Source organism: Globicephala melas, chromosome 3, assembly GCF_963455315.2.
Source record: "Globicephala melas chromosome 3, mGloMel1.2, whole genome shotgun sequence".
In the NCBI taxonomy this organism is placed as follows: domain Eukaryota; kingdom Metazoa; phylum Chordata; class Mammalia; order Artiodactyla; family Delphinidae; genus Globicephala; species Globicephala melas.
Window position 1 is genome coordinate 128,171,753 of NC_083316.1, and position 20,421 is coordinate 128,192,173.

General features: G+C 40.2%; 1 pseudogene; it reads left to right on the plus strand.

Moving 5' to 3' along the window:
• The first annotated feature begins 3,511 nt into the window (after window positions 1-3,511).
• On the plus strand, window positions 3,512-3,888 carry LOC115840731 (small ribosomal subunit protein uS3-like; annotated as a pseudogene).
• Window positions 3,889-20,421: the final 16,533 nt, after the last annotated feature.

Below are 20,421 nucleotides of genomic sequence, written 5' to 3' on the forward strand. Positions count from 1 at the left end.
TAATAAAGTGTTGCATATCACATGTAGTTCATTGAATACTGTACTGAAAGTGGAAAACAGAATCGTTATGAAGATACTGCATTGTTGTAAATATATTGGGTGTTTACCCTTGTGATCCTGTTGCTGACTGATGCCACTGCCCAGTATCACAAGAGAGTATCCTACAGCTCTAGCCTAGGAAAAGTTCAAATGCAAAGTCTGAAGTACTTTTTCCAGTGAATGCATATTGCTTTCACACACATTGTAAAGTTGCAAAATCTAAGTTGAACCATCGTAAGTTGGGTACTGTCTGTATATATACATCTCATATCTTCTTTATTCATCTTTCGGAGGTTAAACAACATTTAGGTTGTTTTTTGTGTCTAAGCTATTATGAATACTGCAATGAACATGGATGTGCAGATATCTCTTTAAGATACTGATTTCACTTTCTTCATATATATACCCAGGAGTAAGATTTATGGATCATATGGTAGTTCTATTTTTAATTTTTTGAGGAACAGCCATACTGTTTTCTGTAATGGCTGTACCAATTTACATTACTACCAGCAGTGTATAAGGTCTCCTTTTCTCCACATATTCACCAATATTTGGTATGTCTTGTCTATTTGGTGGTCATCTTAACAGGTGGGAGGTGATAACTTATGCTTTTGAGGTGCATTTCCCTGCTGATTAGTGATGTTGAGCACCTTTTCATATACCTATTGGCCATTTGAATGTCTTTGGAAAAATGTCTATTTGGGTCCTTTGCCCATTTTTCAATTGTTTGTTTTTGCTATTGAGTTGTATGAGTTCTTTATATATTTTGGATATTAAACCCTTTTAGATGTATGGTTTGCGAGTATCTTCTCCCATTCTCTAGGTTGCCTTTTTGATTTATTGTTTACTTTGCTGTGCTGAAGATTTTTAGTTTGACATAGTCTCTTGTTTATTTTAATTGTTGCCTATGCTACTGGTGTCTTATCCAAGAAATCATTGCCAAGGAACCTTTTATTCAGTTTTCTTCTAGAAGTTTTATGGTTTCAGGTCTTACATTTGAGTCTTTGATCCATTTTGAGTTAAATTTTGTAAGTGATATAAAGTGTCCAGTTTTATTTCTTTGCCTGTTTTCTCAACAGCATTTATTGAAGAAACTATCCTTTTCCTACTGTGCATTCTTGGCACCATTGTCAAAAGTTAATTGACCATGTATGCATGGATTTATGTCCGGGCTCTCTATTCTGATCCAATGATCTATGTGTGTGTTTCTATGCCTGGACCATATTGTTTTGACTACTATAGCTTTGTAATATAGCTTGAAATCAAGAAGTGTCTACATTTAAAAGTGTATCATCACAAATAATAGTATGGTAATATAGTAATTTGAGGGCAGATGACAATAAAGTAACTTGAGGAAATATTTTCAATGTAGACTTTCTCAAGTTATTTTATTGTCACCTGCCTGAAAATTACCGTAATACCTCAACATATATATAGGGATTAGGAATGTGCCCTCTAGAGTTAGGAGACACAAAACTTGCACAATAATAAGCAGTGGTCCTGGCAAAACAAAAAACATGCTCTTTCCCTGACATCAACACAAAATAAAACAACAAACCTAAAGGAAAACCAAGACTCCTGATTCAGCTATACCACTGTCCTGCAGTTTATTCACTCTGCTTAATTCTTCCCCCTTTGTCATCTCTAATTCTTAATCCAGAATACCAGCATATGTGGAATAAATAGAAATCCTTTCAGTTCATTATACTTCACCTTGGGATAGCTCTTGTTTCCAGATGTCCTGGGAACTGTTTCTATTTAGCAAATACATTTCTTTCTTAGGAAACCATACTTACTCACAAACTATCACACTGAAAAACCAGATATGAAAGAGAGATACCATCCTCCATACCCAATTTTCTCTTCTTTTTATGCTTTAGAGACATAAATTCATTTTAACTTTCATGAAAAGACTGGAGTTAACAGATTTTTGCCTGCAGTCATCCTAATAGACGTGTGGGCTTTCGAGTCGTTGGATCTGGATTCAAATGTCAGCTCTTGCACTTAACTACGCTTAATGTCTAAACTGAGAAATTTAGATGTTTAAGCTCACTTTCCTTTTCCATATATATGTAGATAATTTAACATAAATAAAAACCCATAGAATTATTAAGATTCAAATAAAAATTTGTAGGTGTTATTATCTCTTTTCAGAAACCAAGGGTAAATGAAGTTAAGTATGCTGTACAATCATATTCTATAATAACAAGTAACATTTTTTGCACTCAGAAAATGTTAGTGTCATACATTCTTCTGATATCCTCTCTTTATAGGAAAAGAAAGCTTAAGGTTGATTCATAGATACCATTAAAAACATTCATCTACCTAAACTGTTGAGTCAGGTCAACATAACTGGAATGAGGTGAGGTTGGCATATTCCCTGCCCAATAGGAATTTTTGTTTGGATATATACCTTATTCCCCTCTAATTTGGGAAGTTTATACTGATGCTAATGTGTGTGTGCACACATACATAGCAGAGATGGCAGTCCATCAAGCAGCCGCTTAGCACAGGGAGATCAGCTCGGTGCTTTGTGACCGCCTGGAGGGGTGGGATAGGGAGGGTGAGAGGGAGGGAGATGCAAGAGGGAAGAGATATGGGAACATATGTATATGTATAACTGATTCACTTTGTTATAAAGCAGAAACTAACACACCATTGTAAAGCAATTATACCCCAATAAAGATGTTAAAAAAAAAAAAAAAAAGAAGCCAGGGGCAATCCCAAGTGTCAGCACACTTCTAAATTCAGTTGCTCTGAGCTGACTTAAATCCATCTTTCTTCATCTCCTGGGCAGGGTCTCTGTAGAGACATGGTAGTTCTGAGTCTGTGGCCTCATCTGGTACAAAACTGTTCTCTAATGAAAGGCCTGGGGCCAGAGACCTCATTTACTTTCCCCAGAGTCTTCACAGATGGAAATGAGGATTTCCGTTTCACAAAGCAAAAGGGCATGCTGTCGGAACTACAGCGACTGCTTCTCGATTCAATAAAGCAAATTCAAAACCTAATGTCTCCCGCTGCTGACCTTGTCACAGTGACTGTGTTTTTTCAACACTGTTGTATCTCCTTTGTAACTGTGTTTAACTCACTGCAGGGCCAGGCACTTGCATGCATGGGAAGAGTGCTGCAAAAGCCTTTGGCCTGTTCAGTGCTGTAAGAAGAAGGATTCTTCAGAGGTACCAGGAGAGATCTGTGGCTGCCAACAGAAGGTTTTAGAGACAACTATTTACTATTCTGGACTTTTCCTTTTAGGTACTATGCAGGGATAACCATTAGAATTCCATAGATACAACTTCTTCCTTTATAAATGAGGAATCTGAGGACCAGAAGTTTAATAACTTGCCTAAACTTATATCGATACATCAGTTGGTGGAGGTATCCTAAAATGGCGGCCACAGGAGGTCTGCGTGCCACTGTCCCGGCAAAGTCTCTGCATTATAAACTCCTAGGAGGACTTGCTGTGTGGAGGGCCTGCTATGGTGTGCTTGGTTCATCATGGAGAGTGGGGCCAAAGCCTGTGAGTTCACACTGTCTGGGAATTTCTGTGAATAGACGGCTAAATCCATGAAGGTTGTGGATGGCCTGATGATCCCCATTGGGGACCCTGTTAACTACTATGTCGATACTAGTATGTGCTATGTGACACTCAGACAGTGTTCACTGGGCGTCAAAGTGAAGATCATGTTGCCTTGGGACCCGAGTGGTAGGATTGGCCTTAAGAAGCCCCTGCCTGACCATGTGAGCATTATGGAACCCAGAGATGAGATACTGCCCACCACCTCTGTCTCAGAACAGAACGGTGGGAAGCCGGAGCTGCCAGCTATGCCCCAGACAGTACACACGGCATAACAGGGTCTCCTTGGCAGTTGGATCTGGAGTCTGCAGGTTGCTCTCTAAAGATCTTTAGTAAAATCTGTTAAAAAAGAGAAAAAAAATCAAGATCTCACACAAGAGCCTTTTTATAGCCACAGGTTGTATTCTCCATTTACTAATCTCTAATAATCACTTATTTTACTCTGGACCAGTGTTTGTTTCAGATCAGAGTTTCTCCAAGTATGATCCCCGAGAAATATGCATCAGAATCTCCTTGTGTGCCAGTAAGAATGCAGATTCCTGGGACCTGCTCCAGGACTATAATTTTCATGTCTCTGAAATTGGAGAAATTTTCATTTTCAACATGCACCTGAGGTGATTCCTGTGAAATATAGCGTTTTTTCTTTTTCTTTTGAACTAAATTTAGACTTACAGAAGAGCTGCAAAGATAGTACAGAAAGTTTCCATGTATACTTCATCCAGCTTCTTTTAATGTTAACATTTTACCTAATAATATAGTATACCTATCAAACCAAAAAATTACCATTGGAACATTATTAATAACCAATTATGGACTTTATTCATATTTCACCAATTTTTTTTCACTAACTATATTTTTGTTGTTCTAGGACCCAATTTATGGTCCCACATTGCTTTTAGTTATTATGTATACCAAATTTTACTGCTCTAGATTGTAATCCCATGTTCCACACTACAGGGGTTGAATCCTGGCTCTGAAGGCAGCCAAAGGCTTAATTCAGGTACTCATGTGACGGTACTTAAATTCCAGCTACAATGACAGTACTTTTAATAATGCTGCAGAGATTCAATCACTCAGAAACTTAATTGAAGGACACATAAAACACCATTCAATCTCTCATTTTACTGATCGAGTTCCTGCATCCTAGAGAAGAAATTTGAGCAAGTTGATGGAAATATTGGAACTGTAGTCCATTTCACATGTCTCCAAGTTACCTTGTAATTTCTTTAAGCATCTGAAGCTTTGATTAAGCTTTGATTATAGTTCTTTCCTTTATTCTCAAAGTGAAGGTCAATGAACAGTTTTGAAAAATATCGTCCATGATTTCATATGGTTCTTCCAGTTATCCATGAGAGGAGTAGGAGAAGGCTAGCATTCTCCAATTTGGTGATCAGGAAACAGGTTCAGAGAGTAAAAACTGAGGTCCCCAAGGTTCCATAGCAAGCGTACAGCTAAGCCCTATCCAGACCTCTACAAGCTGACTCCTGAATTAGTGCCATTCTGCAGTATGCCACACGCCTCCAGCCTTGAATTTATGCACTCGGTGCTGAAACGGATATTTTGTGTATTCATATAGAACATTTGGAGGAGTGAGTATTTATACACAAATTCAAATAGGGCACCCAAATGGGGAAACGTTGTGAACCTGGCATATTGAGCAATTATAAATGGGAGACATGACTGTGGGAAGGGAAATGACATAAATCAGTGTGAATATCTATTCTTGGTGGAAAAGACTAGATAATTCTAAGTTGTTTTTTTTTTTTAACATCTTTATTGGGGTATAATTGCTTTACAATGGTGTGTTAGTTTCTGCTTTATAACAAAGTGAATCAGTTATACATATACATATGTTCCCATATCTCTTCCCTCTTGCGTCTCCCTCCCTCCCACCCACCCTATCCCATCCCGCTAGGTGGACGCAAAGCACCGAGCTTATCTCCCTGTGCTATGCGGCTGCTTCCCACTAGCTATCTGTTTTACATTTGCTAGTGTATATATGTCCATGCCACTCTCTCACTTCGTCCCAGCTTACCCTTCCCCCCTCCATGTCCTCAGTCCATTCTCTAAGTCCGCATCTTTATTCCTGTCCTGCCCCTAGGTTCTTCAGAACCTTTTTTTTTTTTTTTTTAGATTCCATATATATGTGTTAACATACAGTATTTGTTTTTCTCCTTCTGACTTACATCATTCTGTATGACAGACTCTAGGTCCATCCACCTCACTACAAATAACTCAATTTTGTTTATTTTTATGGCTAATATTCCATTGTATATATGTGCCATGTCTTCTTTATCCATTCATCTGTTGATGGACACTTAGTCTGCTTCCATGTCCTGGCTATTGTAAATAGAGCTGCAATGAACATTGTGGTACATGACTGTTTTTGAATTATGGTTTTCTCCAGGTATATGCCCAGTACTGGGATTGCTGGGTCTTATGGTAGTTCTACTTTAGTTTTTTTTTTTTTCTTTTTTTTTTTTTTGCGGTACGCGGGCCTCTCACTGTTGTGGCCTCTCCCATTGCGGAGCACAGGCTCCGGACGCACAGGCTCAGCGGCCATGGCTCACGGGCCCAGCCGCTCCGCGGCATGTGGGATCTTCCCGGACCGGGGCATGAACCCGTGTCCCCTGCATCGGCAGGCGGACTCTCAACCACTGCGCCACCAGGGAAGCCCTCTACTTTAGTTTTTTAAGGAACCTCCATAGTGGCTGTATCAATTTACATTCCCACCAACAGTACAAGAGGGTTCCCTTTTCTCCACACCCTCTCCAGCATTTATTGTTTGTAGATTTTTTGATGATGGCCATTCTGACCACTGTGAGATGATACCTCATTGTAGTTTTGATTTGCATTTCTCTAATGATTAGTGATGTTGAGCATCCTTTCATGTGTTTGTTGGCAATCTGTATATCTTCTTTGGAGAAATGTTTATTTAGGTCTTCTGCCCATTTTTGGATTGGCTTGTTTGTTTTTCTGATATTGAGCTGCATGTGCTGCTTGTAAATTTTGGAGGTTAATCCTTTGTCAGTTCCTTCATTTGCAAATATTTTCTCCCATTCTAAGAGTTGTCTTTTTGTCTTGTTTATGGTTTCCTTTGCTGTGCAAAAGCTTTGAAGTTTCATTAGGTCCCATTTGTTTAGTTTTCTTTTTATTTCCATCTCTAGGTGGTGGGTGAAAAAGGATCTTGCTGTGATTTATGTTATAGAGTGTTCTGCCTATGTTTTCCTCTAAGAGTTTGATAGCTTCTGGCCTTACATTTAGGTCTTTAATCCATTTTGAGTTTATTTTTGTGTATGGTGTTAGGGAGTGTTCTAATTTCATTCTTTTACATGTAGCTGTCCAGTTTTCCCAGCACCACTTAATGCAGAGGCTGTCTTCTCTCCATTGTATATTCTTGCCTCCTTTATCAAAGATAAGGTGACCATATGTGTATGGGTTTATCTCTTGGCTTTCTATCCTGTTCCATTGATCTATATTTCTGTTTTGTGCCAGTACCATACTGTCTTGATTACTGTAGCTTTGTAGTATAGTCTGAAGTCAGGAAGCCTGATTGCCCCAGCTCCGTTTTTCTTTCTCAAGATTGCTTTGACTATTCGGGGTCTTTGTGTTTCAGTAGAAATTGTGAATTTTTTTGTTCTAGTTCTGTGGAAAATGCCATTGGTAGTTTGATAGGGATTGCATTGAATCTGTAGATTGCTTTGGATAGTATAGTCATTTTCACAATGTTGATTCTTCCAATCTAAGAACATGGTATATCTCTCCATCTGTTTGTATCATTTTTAGTATCTTTCATCAGTGTCTTATAGTTTTCTGCATACAGGTCTTCTGTCTCCTTAGATCAGTTTATTCCTAGGTTTTCCTAGGTATTTTATTCCTTTTGTTGCAATGCCAACAAAAGTTAGCATTGTGTGGAGTGTTTCCTTAATTTCGCTTTCAGATTTTTCATCATTAGTTTATAGGAATGCAAGAGATTTCTGTGCATTAATTTTATCCTGCTACTTTACCAAATTCATGGATTAGCTCTAGTAGCTTTCTGGTAGCATCTTTAGGGTACTCTATGTGTAGTATCATGTTATCTGCAAACAGTGAGAGCTTTGCTTCTTTTCTGATTTGGATTTCTTTTATTTCTTTTTCTTCTCTGATTGCTGTGGCTAAAACTTCCAAAACCATGTTGAATAATAGTGGTGAGAGTGGGCAACCTTCTCTTGTTCCTGATCTTAGTGGAAATGGTTTCAGTGTTTCACCATTGAGAATGATGTTGGCTGTGTGTGTTGTCATATATGGCCTTTATTATATTGAGGTAAGTTCCCTCTATGCCTACTTTCTGTAGGGTTTTTTAAATCAAAAATGGGTGTTGATTTCTGTCTAAAGCTTTTTCTGCATCTATTGAGATGATCATATGGGTTTTCGCCTTCAGTTTGTTAATATAGTGTATCACATTGATTGATTTGCATATATTGAAGAATCCTTGCATTCCTGGGATAAATCCCACTTGATCATGGTGTGTGATCCTTTTAATGTGCGACTGGATTCTGTTTGCTAGTATTTGGTTGAGGAGTTTTGCGTCTATGCTCATCAGTGTTATTGGCCTGTAGTTTCCTTTTTTTGTGACATCTTTGTCTGGTTTTGGGATCAGGGTGATTGTGGCCTCTTAGAATGAGTTTGGGTGTATTCCTCCCTCTGCTGTATTTTAGAAGTGTTTGAGAAGGACAGGTTTAACTCTTCTTTCAGTGTTTGATAGAATTCGCCTGTGAAACCATCTGGTGCTGGGCTTTTATTTGTTGGAAGATTTTTAATCACACTTTCAATTTCAGTGCTTGTGATTCGTCTGTTTTTATTTTCTGTTTCTTCCTGGTTTAGTCTCAGAAGGTTGTGCTTTTGTAAGAATTTGTCCATTTCTTCCAGGTTGTCCATTTTATTGGCATAGAGTTGCTTGTAGTAATCTCTCATGATCTTTTGTATTTCTGCAGTGTCAGTTGTAACACTCCTTTTTTCATTTCTAATTCAATTGATTTGAGTCTTCTCCCTTTTTTTCTTGATGAGTCTGGCTAATGGTTTATCAATTTTGTTTATCTTCTCAAAGAACCAGCTTTTAGTTTTTTTGATCTTTGCCATTGTTTTCTTCATTTCTTTTTCATTTATTTCTGATTTGATCCTTATGATTTCTTTCCTTGTGCTAACTTTGGGGTTTTTTGTTCTTTCTCTAATTGCTTTAGGTGTAAGGCTAGGTTTTTTATTTGAGATATTTCTTGTTTCTTGAGGTAGGATTGTATTGCTATAAACTCCACTCTTAGAACTGCTTTTGCTGCATCCCAGAGGTTTTGGGTCATCATGTTTTAATTGTGAATTGTTTCTGAGTTCTTTTAAATTTCTTCTTTGATTTCTTCAATGATCTCTTGGTTATTTCATACTGTATTGTTTAGCCTGCATGTGTTTGTATTTTTTACATATTTTTTCCTGTAATATCTAGTCTCATAGGGTTGTGGTCAGAAAAGATACTTGATACAATTTCAATTTTCTTAAATTTACCAAGGCTTGATTTGTGACCCAAGATACGATCTATCCTGCAGAATGTTCCATGAGCACATGAGAAGAAAGTGTATTCTGTTCTTTTTGGATGGAATGTCCTATAAATATCAAGGCCATCTTGTTTAATGTGTCATTTAAAGCTTGTGTTTCCTTATTTAATTTCATTTTGGTTGATCTGTCAGTTGGTGAAAGTGGGGTGTTAAAGTCCCCTACAATGATTGTGTTACTGTCGATTTCCCCTTTTATGGCTGTTAGCATTTGCCTTATGTATTGAGGTTGTGTGCATAAATATTTACAATTGTTATATGTTCTTGTTGGATTGAACCCTTGATCATTATGTAGTGTCCTTCTTTGTCTCTCGTAATAGTGTTTATTTTAAAGTCTATTTTGTCTGAGATGAGGATTGCTACTGAAGCCTTCTTTTGATTTCCATGTGCATGGAATATCTTTTTCCATCCCCTCACTTTCAGTCAGTATGTGTCCCTCTGTCTGAAGTGGGTCTCTTGTAGACAGCATATATACGGTTGTTGTTTTTGTATCCATTCAGCCAGTCTATGTCTTTTGGTTGGAGTATTGAAGCCATTTACATTTACTGTAGTTATTGATATGTATGTCCCTATTACCATTTTCTTAATTGTTTTGGGTTTGTTATCGTAGGTCTTTTCCTTCTCTTGTGTTTTCTGCCTAGAGAGGTTGCTTTAGCATTTGTTGTAAAGCTGGTTTGGTGATATTGAATTCTCTTAGCTTTTTCTTGTCTGTAAAGGTTTTAATTTCTCCGTCAAATCTGAATGAGACCCTTGCTGGGTCGAGTAATCTTGGTTGTACGTTTTTCCCTTTCATCACTTTCAGTATGTCCTGCCACTCCCTTCTGGCTTGTAGAATTTCTGCTGAAAGTTCAGCTGTTAACCTTATAGGGATTCTCTTGTATGTTATTGGTTGTTTTTGTTTGCTGCTTTTAATATTTTTTCTTTGTATTGAATTTTTGATAGTTTGATTAATATGTGTCTTGGCGTGTTTCTCCTTGGATGTATCCTGTATGGGACTCTCTGCACTTCCTGGACTTGATTGACTATTTCCTTTCCCATATCAGGGACGTTTTCAACTATAATCCCTTCAAATATTTTCTCAGTCCCTTTCTTTTTCTCTTCTTCTGGGTCCCCTATAATTCGAATGTTGGTTTGTTTAAATGTTGGTTTGTTTAATGTTGTCCCAGAGGTCTCTGAGACTGTCCTCAATTCTTTCTTTTTTCTTTATTCTGCTCTGCAGCATTTATTTCCACTATTTTATCTTCAAGGTCACTTATCCGTTCTGCCTCAGTTATTCTGCTATTGGTTCCTTCTAGAGAAGTTTTAATTTCATTTATTGTGCTGTTCATCAGTGTTTGTTTGCTCTTTAGTTCTTCTAGGTCCTTGTTAAACATTTCTTCTATTTTCCCCATTCTATTTCCAAGATTTTGAATCATCTTTGCACTCATTACTCTGAATTCTTTTTCAGGTAGGCTGCCTATTTCCTCTTCATTTGTTTGCTCTTGTGGGTTTTTATCTTGCTCCTTCATCTTCTGTGTTTTTCTCTGTCTTATCATTTTGGTTAACTTACTGTGTTTAGTCTCCTTTTCACAGGCTGCACGTTCATAGTTCCCATTGTTTTTCATGTCTGCCTCCAGTGGCTAAGGTTGTTTCAGTGGGTTGTGTAGGCTTCCCTGTGGAGGGGAGCTGTGCCTGTGCTCCGGTGGATGAGGCTGGATTTTGTCTTTCTGATGGGCAGGACTGCATCCGGTGGTGTGTTTTGGGGTGTCTGTCACCTTTTTATGATTTTAGGCAGACTGTCTGCTAATGGGTGTTGTTGTGTTCCTGTCTTGGTAGTTGTTTGGCATAGGGTGTCCAGCATTGTAGCTTGCTGGTCATTGAGTGGAGCTGGGTCTTAGTGTTGAGATGGAGATCTCTGGGAGAGCTTTCACCATTTGATATTACATGGAGCTGGGAGGTATCTGGTGTACCAGTGTCCTCAACTCGACTCTCTCACCTCAGAGGCACAGGCCTGACTCCTGGCTGGAGCACCAAGGCCCTGTCAACCACACGGCTCAGAAGAAAACAGGGGGAAAAGGAAGGAAAGAAAGAAGAAAATGAAATAAAGTAAAGTTATTGAGTAAAAATTTTTTTTAATTATTAAAAAATATTAAAAAGTACAATAAAAAGAAAGAAGAGAGCAACTAAACCAGAAAACAAATCCACCAATGATAACAAGTGCTGAAAACTATACTTACAAAAAAAAAAAAACAAAAACTATGGACAGACAGTACTGCGGGACAAATGGTAAAAGCAAAGCTATACAGACATACTCACATAAAGAAGCATACACATACACCCTCACAAAAAGGAAAAAAAATATATGTATAGAAAAAAAAGACCAAGTCAATAAACAAATCTACCAATGATAATAAACTAAATACTAAAGTAAGATAAACATAAAACCAGAAACAAATTAGATGCAGTGAGCAAACCCCAAGTCTACAGTTGATACCAAAGTCCACCGCCTCATTTTTGGGATGATTTCTTGTCTATTCAGGTATTCCAGAGATGCAGGGTACATCAAGTTGATTGTGGAGATTTAATCCACTGCTCCTGAGGCTGCTGGGAGAGATTTCCCTTTCTCTTCTTTGTTCGCACAGCTCCCGGGGTTCAGCTTTGGATTTGGCCCTGCCTTTGCCTGTAGGTCCCCTGAGGGCGTCTGCTCCTCACTCAGACAGGACAGGTTTAAAGTAGCAGCTGATTAGGGGGCTCTGGCTCACTCAGGCCAGGGGAGAGGGAGGGGTACGGAATGTAGGGCGAGCCTGCGGCGGCAGAGGCTGGCGTGACATTGCACCAGCCTGAGGCGCACCGTGTGTTCTCCCAGGGAAGTTGTCCCTGGATCACGGGACCCTGGCAGTGGTGGGCTGCACAGGCTCCTGGGAGGGGAGGTGTGGATAGTGACCTGTGCTCGCACACAGGCTTCTTGGTGACTGCAGCAGCAGCCTTAGCATCTCATGCCCGTCTCTGGTGTCCGTGCTGATAGCTGTGGTCCGGGCCTCTCTCTGGAGCTTGTTTAGGCGGTGCTCTGGATCCCCTCTTCTCGCACACCCCGAAACAATGGTCTCTTGCCTCTTAGGTAGGTCCAGACTTTTCCTAGACTCCCTCCTGGCTAGCTGTGGTGCACTAGCCCCCTTCAGGCTGTGTTCACACAGCCAACCCCAGTCCTCTCCCTGGGTTCTGACCTCCGAAGCCCGAGCCTCAGCTCCCAGCCCCGCCCTCCCCGGCGGGTGAGCAGACAAGGCTGTCAGGCTGGTGAGTGCTGGTCGGCACCAATCCTCTGTGCGGGAATTTCTCTGCTTTGCCCTCTGCACCCCTGTTGCTGTGCTCTCCTCCATGGCTCCGAAGCTTCCCCCCACCACCTCCGGTTTCCACCAGTGAAGGGCCTTCCTTGTGTGTGGAAACTTATCCTTCTTCACAGCTGCCTCCCAGAGGTTTAGGTCCTGTGCATATTCTTTTGTCTCTGTGTTTTCTTTTTTCTTTTGCCCTACCTAGGTACTTGGGGAGTTTCTTGCCTTTTGGGAAGTCTGAGGTCTTCTGCCAGCATTCAGGAGGTGTTCTGTAGGAGTTGTTCCACATGTAGAGGTATTTCTGATGTATTTGTGGGGAGGAAGATGATCTCCACGTTTTACTCCTCTGCCATCTTGAAGGTCTCCAGGCTTTTTGTTTTTTAATTTAGGTACCTCATTCCTTGTCTGTCCTGAGAATGAAATGAGTGACTCTTATGAATTTTGTCACTGCTCACAGCTTGGCATGCTTCTGGGAAAAAAAAAAAAAATTGTTCATGGGGGAATCAGTATAATTTAAGACCCTGTTACACACAAAGCTACCAACAAAGTTGTATACAGGAAAGATAGAGTTCTATTCCTGTTTTTACCACTAAAACTGGTTTGTGCCCATACACAAATAGTTGTTTGTTTGTGTTTTGGTACTATGTCACGGTCAGCCTAAATGTAAATGAGAGGGTGCGAATTGGTGGTTTCTTGGGCAAAGCCATAGCTAGGATCGGTCGGGGGGATGACCATGGGAAAGAGCTGGTAGGTTAAGCCTACCTGTTGTGTGGTTTGATGGGGGTGTATTCACATGAAAGGCTATCATCCTTTCCCTGTGTTGGCCGTGATTCCCAAGGTCTTGCTCTGTTTCCTCTGATATTTTTTCATTAGAGTCTTAACAAAAGCCAATCCCATGCATGTCTTTATTTTTGTTGATTCCTTTAAAGTCATACCTGGGGTAGAAAGGTTCCCCTGCTCCCCATCCCACTGTGCCTCTGCTGTAGGGTCTTGTCCTGAATTCTTATGCTTCTTAAGTTTCCAGGACTGAAGCATCTCTCGCTAAGTAGAATGAACAGCCTTTGTCTTCTGTGAGGCTTTAGATCACGGAGATTTGGCAGAGTGGGTAATCTTTCTGGCAGAGCCATATGAAATATTCGTCCATCACATCTAGAGGCCTAAGTGTGGGAGGCAACCTTGGCGAATTGGGAAATAACTGAAGTGTGGCTTTCAGGTCCAGCCTCTAAATAAGAAAGATAGGCTTAAGGGGTTGTTCTTCCAGTAGGATTTGCCTTCTAACAGGGGAAGTTAGAAGACCTCGTCAACTGGGAAAAATAAATCTTTAAAGGTGAAACTTCTGAAGGGTATCTGGGGTTGTGAAAGATATTGTTAGTTGACCTGAACATACCCCCAAATCCAACAAAATGGGCTTTTTTTTTTTCGCTATATAGTTAAAATTAGCCCCAGGAAGTTATCTTGGTAATTTTACTTAGACTTGAAATACATGAAAAAAATTGGCCATTTCTCTCCTATGTTACTTTCTCTCTTTTCCTACCAGGACCACAGTTGCAGGTAGTGGTGACACCAGAATTTCTCTGTGGGTGAGTCTTAAATGGCCTGGAAAGCTCGTCTTGATATTGACAAATTATTTGACTTTAATATACTTATTTGATGTAGCTAGAGTAGAAAATCACTTTGCCGAGAATGGAGACAACTATATATATTACTTGCTTTGACTTTTCTCTAATTTGATGAGGACATAGGGTTCAAAGATGGTGGTAGGTAGTAAATGTCCCAGGGTCACAAAAGAAGTCCATAGAAGGGCTGGGCTTGCAAATCAAGTCTCAGATTCTGAGGAAAGCAAATCCTTTGCCATAAAGCAGTTAATTAACTTTATAGCTTCAATAGGAGAGAATATTTGCTTTCTCCAGTGAGTACCCTTTCTCCAAGGCCAGCTCAATACTGAGAGCCCTGCAGGCGTATTGATTATACAGAACACGTTATGCAGTTCTCCAAGGTGTATGAGAGGTTTTTGTTTGTGTGTTTGATTTGAACTTCTTAGCCAACGGTATTTTACAGGTATTCTAAATGAAAGGGTGGTTTCTATTTAAACTCATAAGTATTTTGTGAGTCATAGAGAAGAAAAAGAAAGACAGTAGAAGAAAATTCTGCTCTAAAATTATAAAATTTCAAGGTGTTACGTAAAAGGAAAGTTTAGTAGAGCTAGTGGATTAATAAAGACTAACGAGGCAGCCAAGCCTCATCTCGGAGAAGAGTTAGGCTTTCAAGTCAGTATGTGAGGCCAAAATAGAGTTTAGTTAAAACTACCCTTGAAAATACGTATACAGGTGACATAATACCTGAGAAGTCCAACCAGGACTTCTGCCAGTTTTTCTTCCAGACAGAAGAGATACTTATTTGCCAGTTTCACCTCCAGTGACAGAACAGATACCTCTTTATTTGCATGAGTACAGACAAAGAATTCTCAGGGTTGTGTTATGTGGAAAAAAGTGCAGTGTGTCTTTAAAGACAAATAGTATGCAGCCTTGTAAGATGCTCACTGAGGGAAGGTGCAGTGCAGGTGAGGAGGGGATCTGCTAAGGGAACAGTCACTTTAAGTCCCCGCTGAGGGGAATGGTGTATGGAATCGTCCTCTCCTGCTCTCACTCTCTCTGATTTTCTTACTTAATGCTCTTCCCCACAACTCTAGAATGAGTCTAATTGAATATGCCTAAATGCATGTAAGACAGAGAAGAACTTAAAAACCAGGTTTTGACTCTAGTTCTAATCTGATGTTTCTCAACAACCTCACTTCTTCTCTCTCCCCTCTTCCCTTTCTTGTACACATACTTAGTTTGCGCCTATATGTACCAGAGACTACAGAAAGCACTCATGTGAACCAAAGGCCCACCCCTATGGAGTTCATAGACTTAATGGGGAAGAAAAAAAATTAAAACAACAAATAATTGCTAATAGAGTTATTCCATCAAGAGGAAATAGAAGTTCAGAGTACTAGGAGATCATGTAACTGGACAACCTAATCATATCAGGCTTGGGTTTGGGGGAGCAGAACTCATGCTACTTGATACCTGTGAGACCTTAAGCACATCACTTAAATGTCTCAACTTTTGTTTGCTCAGCAACTGCATTAGTTGTTGTAAGAATTCGATTGAACAGGATAACCTATTAGTTGGAACATAAATTATTTGTCCTGTTGTTGCCCATCTGTCCTGTGTGCACATTTGTTTTGGGCTCTACCAGAAGTACATGAGAGGTATAAGATACAGACTTGCCTTTTTTTCTGCTTGGAAGGTTAGATTAGTTCAAGGGAATAATGAAGAGATTATATTGTAAGACTTAAGCAAAGCATGTCACGTGAGTTCAAAGAAGGGAGAAATCCATCAAGGAGGGTGATAATATAGGGCGGTCTTCAAATAGTTGACTGGATTTTGTGAGTTTATCTAGAGGGGACAATGAAATGTAAAGTATTATTCTGCTATAATAAGGGATGAAGTACTGATATACGCTATAACGTAGATGAACCTCGAAAACATTGTGCTAAGTGAAAGAAGCCACACACAAAGGCCACATGTTATTAGATTCCATTTCTGTGGAATTAAGTTCAGTATATTCTTTAGCATCCAGCAGCAAGTATTCCTGTTCTGAAGTAGTTCATCACAGAAGAATTGGAAAAAAAAAAAAAAAAAAGATCATGTGCTGAGTACTTACCATGGTGAGTGACACTGTGAGAGGTGTCAGTCACGTGTAATAGGAACATGTGAAATGCACAAGTAGCAGTCCATCAATGAAATGTACAGAGAGGGACCGACCCATAATAAGGGACATATGAAAAGATCCAGTGGTGCCAGGCCTTGGGAATTAGGCACAGTTCAGTTCCTGACTCCTTCCCTTACAAATTACTGATTTTGGTTGGAAGGTTATTAACCAATCTCTGACATTTCTTTTTCATTTTTAAGATGGATATAATTACACAATGCTGAAAAATGACCACAGCAAGTGAGATACCTCATGCACTATTCCTAGCACATAGGATGTTCTCAATGCAAGTTCCTGGAGGAATTTCAACGCCGGCAGAGGCAGCTTCAAAGTAGGCACTCTCACAAATGTCTTACTGAAGGAGACTGAAGTCCAGCTAATTATTGTTATTATAAAAGTCAGTGCAGGTTAAGTGTGAAAGGAATGGCACAGGTGATATGTATTATTGTAAAGACAGTGTAGTCAACATAATTTAGTATGAGATCAGTGTTTCAATGCCCTAGGTCTACCACTTACTAACTGAGATTTCAATCAATTTTTTTTTCTAATCTGAGAAAAAAGGAATTAAGCTTCTTCATTCTTAGAGGGTTGGAGTTATATAAATAGACGAAAAGTATCTAGCAAAATGCCTGGTCCCCAGCAAATTCATTATAGAGATTGGTTGGAGGAAAGGGAGTATTTCGGATCTAAATAACCAGAAAAGGGTTATTGAGATGGTAGAACTTTGTGTCACCCCTAAACAACAGTTGAACAGTTGAGTTTTCAGAAGCACAGGGCTTTCCGGGTCAGGCATCTTGTTTTAGCTCCCACATTAGCTTCTCCTCACCTGAGTGTGTGATAGTTGCTCTATTTGTGGTCGTTGTCTGCTTTCAGGTTGATTCCAGATGGATGAAGAGTGAGACAAAGTGTGCAGGCAGGGGTCACTCAGTGACAGTTTAGGTCAGAGGTTTTCAAAGTGGAATGCCTGCATACCAAGAGGTAACACAGGGATATGGGGAGGAAATAGAACTTACATTTATATGTATTTTAATGTATCAGTTTGAATTTTAAAAACATTTTGTGTCTATTTAAAATGTACATAATATGGAATCTGTATGGATTCATAAATAAATCTACTGAGGGTGCACAATCAAAAATATCTTACCGAAGAGAGTACACAATCACACTTCGGGACCAGTAGTCTAGATAGCAGCCTACTAACTCTTCTGGGAATTCAAATTCCTGCTCCTAGCCCAGTGATGGCAATGGAGAAAATGAATCAATACAGAAGGAAGGGCAAGCCAACCAGCCTGAATTTCTCTTTTAGTTTTATAGAAAGGAAATTGTCAGGGAAGGGGAAATTTCCCCCTCTACCCCTCTTGTGTTCTTGAGGCTGGACCAATAATAAAATTGACACAGGACAAATTAACAGGAGAAAACAAAATACATCTTGGCCTCTCTCGTTGCGGAGCACAGGCTCCGGACGCGCAGGCTCAGCGGCCATGGCTCACGGGCGCAGCCGCGGCATGTGGGATCTTCCCGGACCGGGGCACGAACCCGCGTCCCCTGCATCGGCAGGCGGACTCTCAACCACTGTGCCACCAGGGAAGCCCCAAAATACAGCTTAATTCATGCACTTGGAGGTCTCATAGAAATAGGGCTTAAGAAGTGGCGAAAGCAGGCAGCTTTTATATGTTTTACACTAATAAACAATAAATTGGTCAATTCCTCAATTGACAGGAAAAAGTAACTTAGGTTTTGGGTGATCAGTTAGTGAAGAATCTAAGCAGATTTTGGGCTTGAGGTATTAAATTAAAGAAGTAACATTGTTTGTTTACGCAGGCTTTGGGGCCCAAATTCCCTATCTCTGGAGATCAGGGTGTCCTTTTACCCCCAGATGCAGGAAGGGTGCCTTTCACATGAGAGATTTATTTCCTGCTTTCAGGGAGACAGGAGGGTCAAAGTTTCCCCTGTGCATCAGTTGTTTCTTAAGGAACTTTAATTCAAAAGAATCAATATGCCATTAAGGCATATTTTGGGGCAGCATACCCTGGCCCCCAACAAAACCAGGATTCTGAAAACCAGAAACATCTGCTCAAGTAGAGTAAAGGAAGGAATGTAGCTAGGAGCTAGAGCCTCCCATGAAAGAACTGTTTTTCTTGGGGTGATGGGGTAAATGTATGTGCCTTGATGTAGTTATGGGAGTTGAAGGGGTCCTAGTCAGTTTTTAGTTTTTGATTTTGTCTTTTTCTACTAAATAACCCTGGCAAACCTTAACTATATCCCGGTCCTCTAAACACCTATTAGAAAGGCTAGTGCTAAGAAAATCCATCATCCCTTTCCCCTCCCAGAGTTCTCTCCATGACTCTTGTATCCTCAGTTGATTCTGTTTCAAAAACGTAATTTCACTGAATGACAAATGCTCTTTGTGGTAAAGCACACTCAGTTCATGTGACCCTGGGTGCCTAAAGGGAATGGATTTTTCTCTCTGTGGAATTACCTTGGGAATCACTGAAGCATCTGTGAAGCCGTTCTTGCCAAGCAATATTTCTTTTTCTCCCCCTGCAAGGGAAGGGGAGACTGGAGGTCTGGCTGGAGAATCTGTCCCCGCTGAATTCTTTGCATTTTAAATAAAGAGAATCTCAGGAATCACTCGGTCTATTAACTCATGTGAAAAGGCTTCCATGGCTTAGATTAGCCATTCATTGAAGGCACAGTCTTGATTTTAAGCTTAAAAGGATATACGGATAGTATCTGCTTTGGGCAGCAGAAATATATTTGTTTATTGACTTTAAGAAAAATGATTTTTTTAGTAGAAAAAGGAATGGTGTGTTTCACAGATTCGATTATTAGGAGGAAGCATTGCCCCCAGGCACATGTTGTGTTCATTTAAAATGGAAATGAATCTCCACCATCATTCACTCTGAGTCCTCTCTGCCTCCATTATGCGAGACCACATGGGTCTTTATACTGAGAAGCAGTTCCACTCACAGCAGGCTATTCCCTCTCCACATGGACAGTTGTCCTGCTTCAGAATCCTCTTGGGCTCCCTATCAAAGAGGAGGCCCTCTCCTCTCGGTATAACCAGGGCCAGCTCAGTGGGATGGGCACATCTGCACCTGCGAGAGAGTCACATCAGCATCCCCTCAATTAATGAGAACCTTCCAGTGCCTCCTTCTGAGAGAACCAAGCATGCAGAGAGCGGAAAGTTCAGTAGAGAGAATGCCTTAATGAGGGACAGATGGTTAAAAAGTGACGGATTCTGGGGCCATGGCTTCAGAGAAACTAGCAAGTGATTGGAATGAGAAGCAGTGGGTTAGACCTAACAGTGATGGAAATGTGAGGGAGAGGACAGGATGGCAAAGAAAAAAGGGCAGCAAGTTGCAAATCAAGAAACTGGGTGCCAGCCTGGGTTGAGCATCAGCCATCTGTGGACCCTTGGTGAACATCATTCTAGACTTTGCCCCTCAGTTTCCCTGTCTGTAACCAGGGGGTTTGGATAAGCTGACTCGTAAGGCTTCTTCTAGCTTTAGTACTCTGCTGAGCAGGAAAACCCATGCATTTCAATTTCCATTTGGCTATATGTTTATGGTCTTGTGTTTACATAAAGTTTTCTGTGTGTGAAAGAACTGTAATACATCTCAGTGCCTTTCTTTGTAATCTGTGGTCTATAAAACCGATATATGTAAGGTAGACATAGCAGTTACTACCTGAAACCTGTATGTCCATGAATTTAAACAGTGCTTCATGGCCAGGGATTAAGTCAGAAGCACTATTGTGGGAGGGGTGATAACCTAGATGTCTGACCCTGGGACTATCCTTCAACTCCTCTGAAATGCACAGTGGTGGTGATGCTTGCCCTGCATGAAAGCACAGGGCATAACTGGGTTACCATTTTAGGGTCTGAAATACTAAATTCTATACTGTGGAATTTATGCATTGCTAGTTGCTGTAGAGAATTTAACTCCCTGGATGCCTCTTGCTTTCATTGAAGGCATCCCCACAATTGCCTCTTTAGCCTTCCCAGAAAGGCAGCGTGATACAGTGATTGAGGCTAGACCCTTAAGTTTGAATCTCAACTATGTCACCTGCCAGCTCTTTAAGCTTGCACCTCTCTTGGCCTCAGTTACTAAACTTCTAGAATAGGAACCACGATAATAGTTAACGTATAGGGTTTCATAAGGAT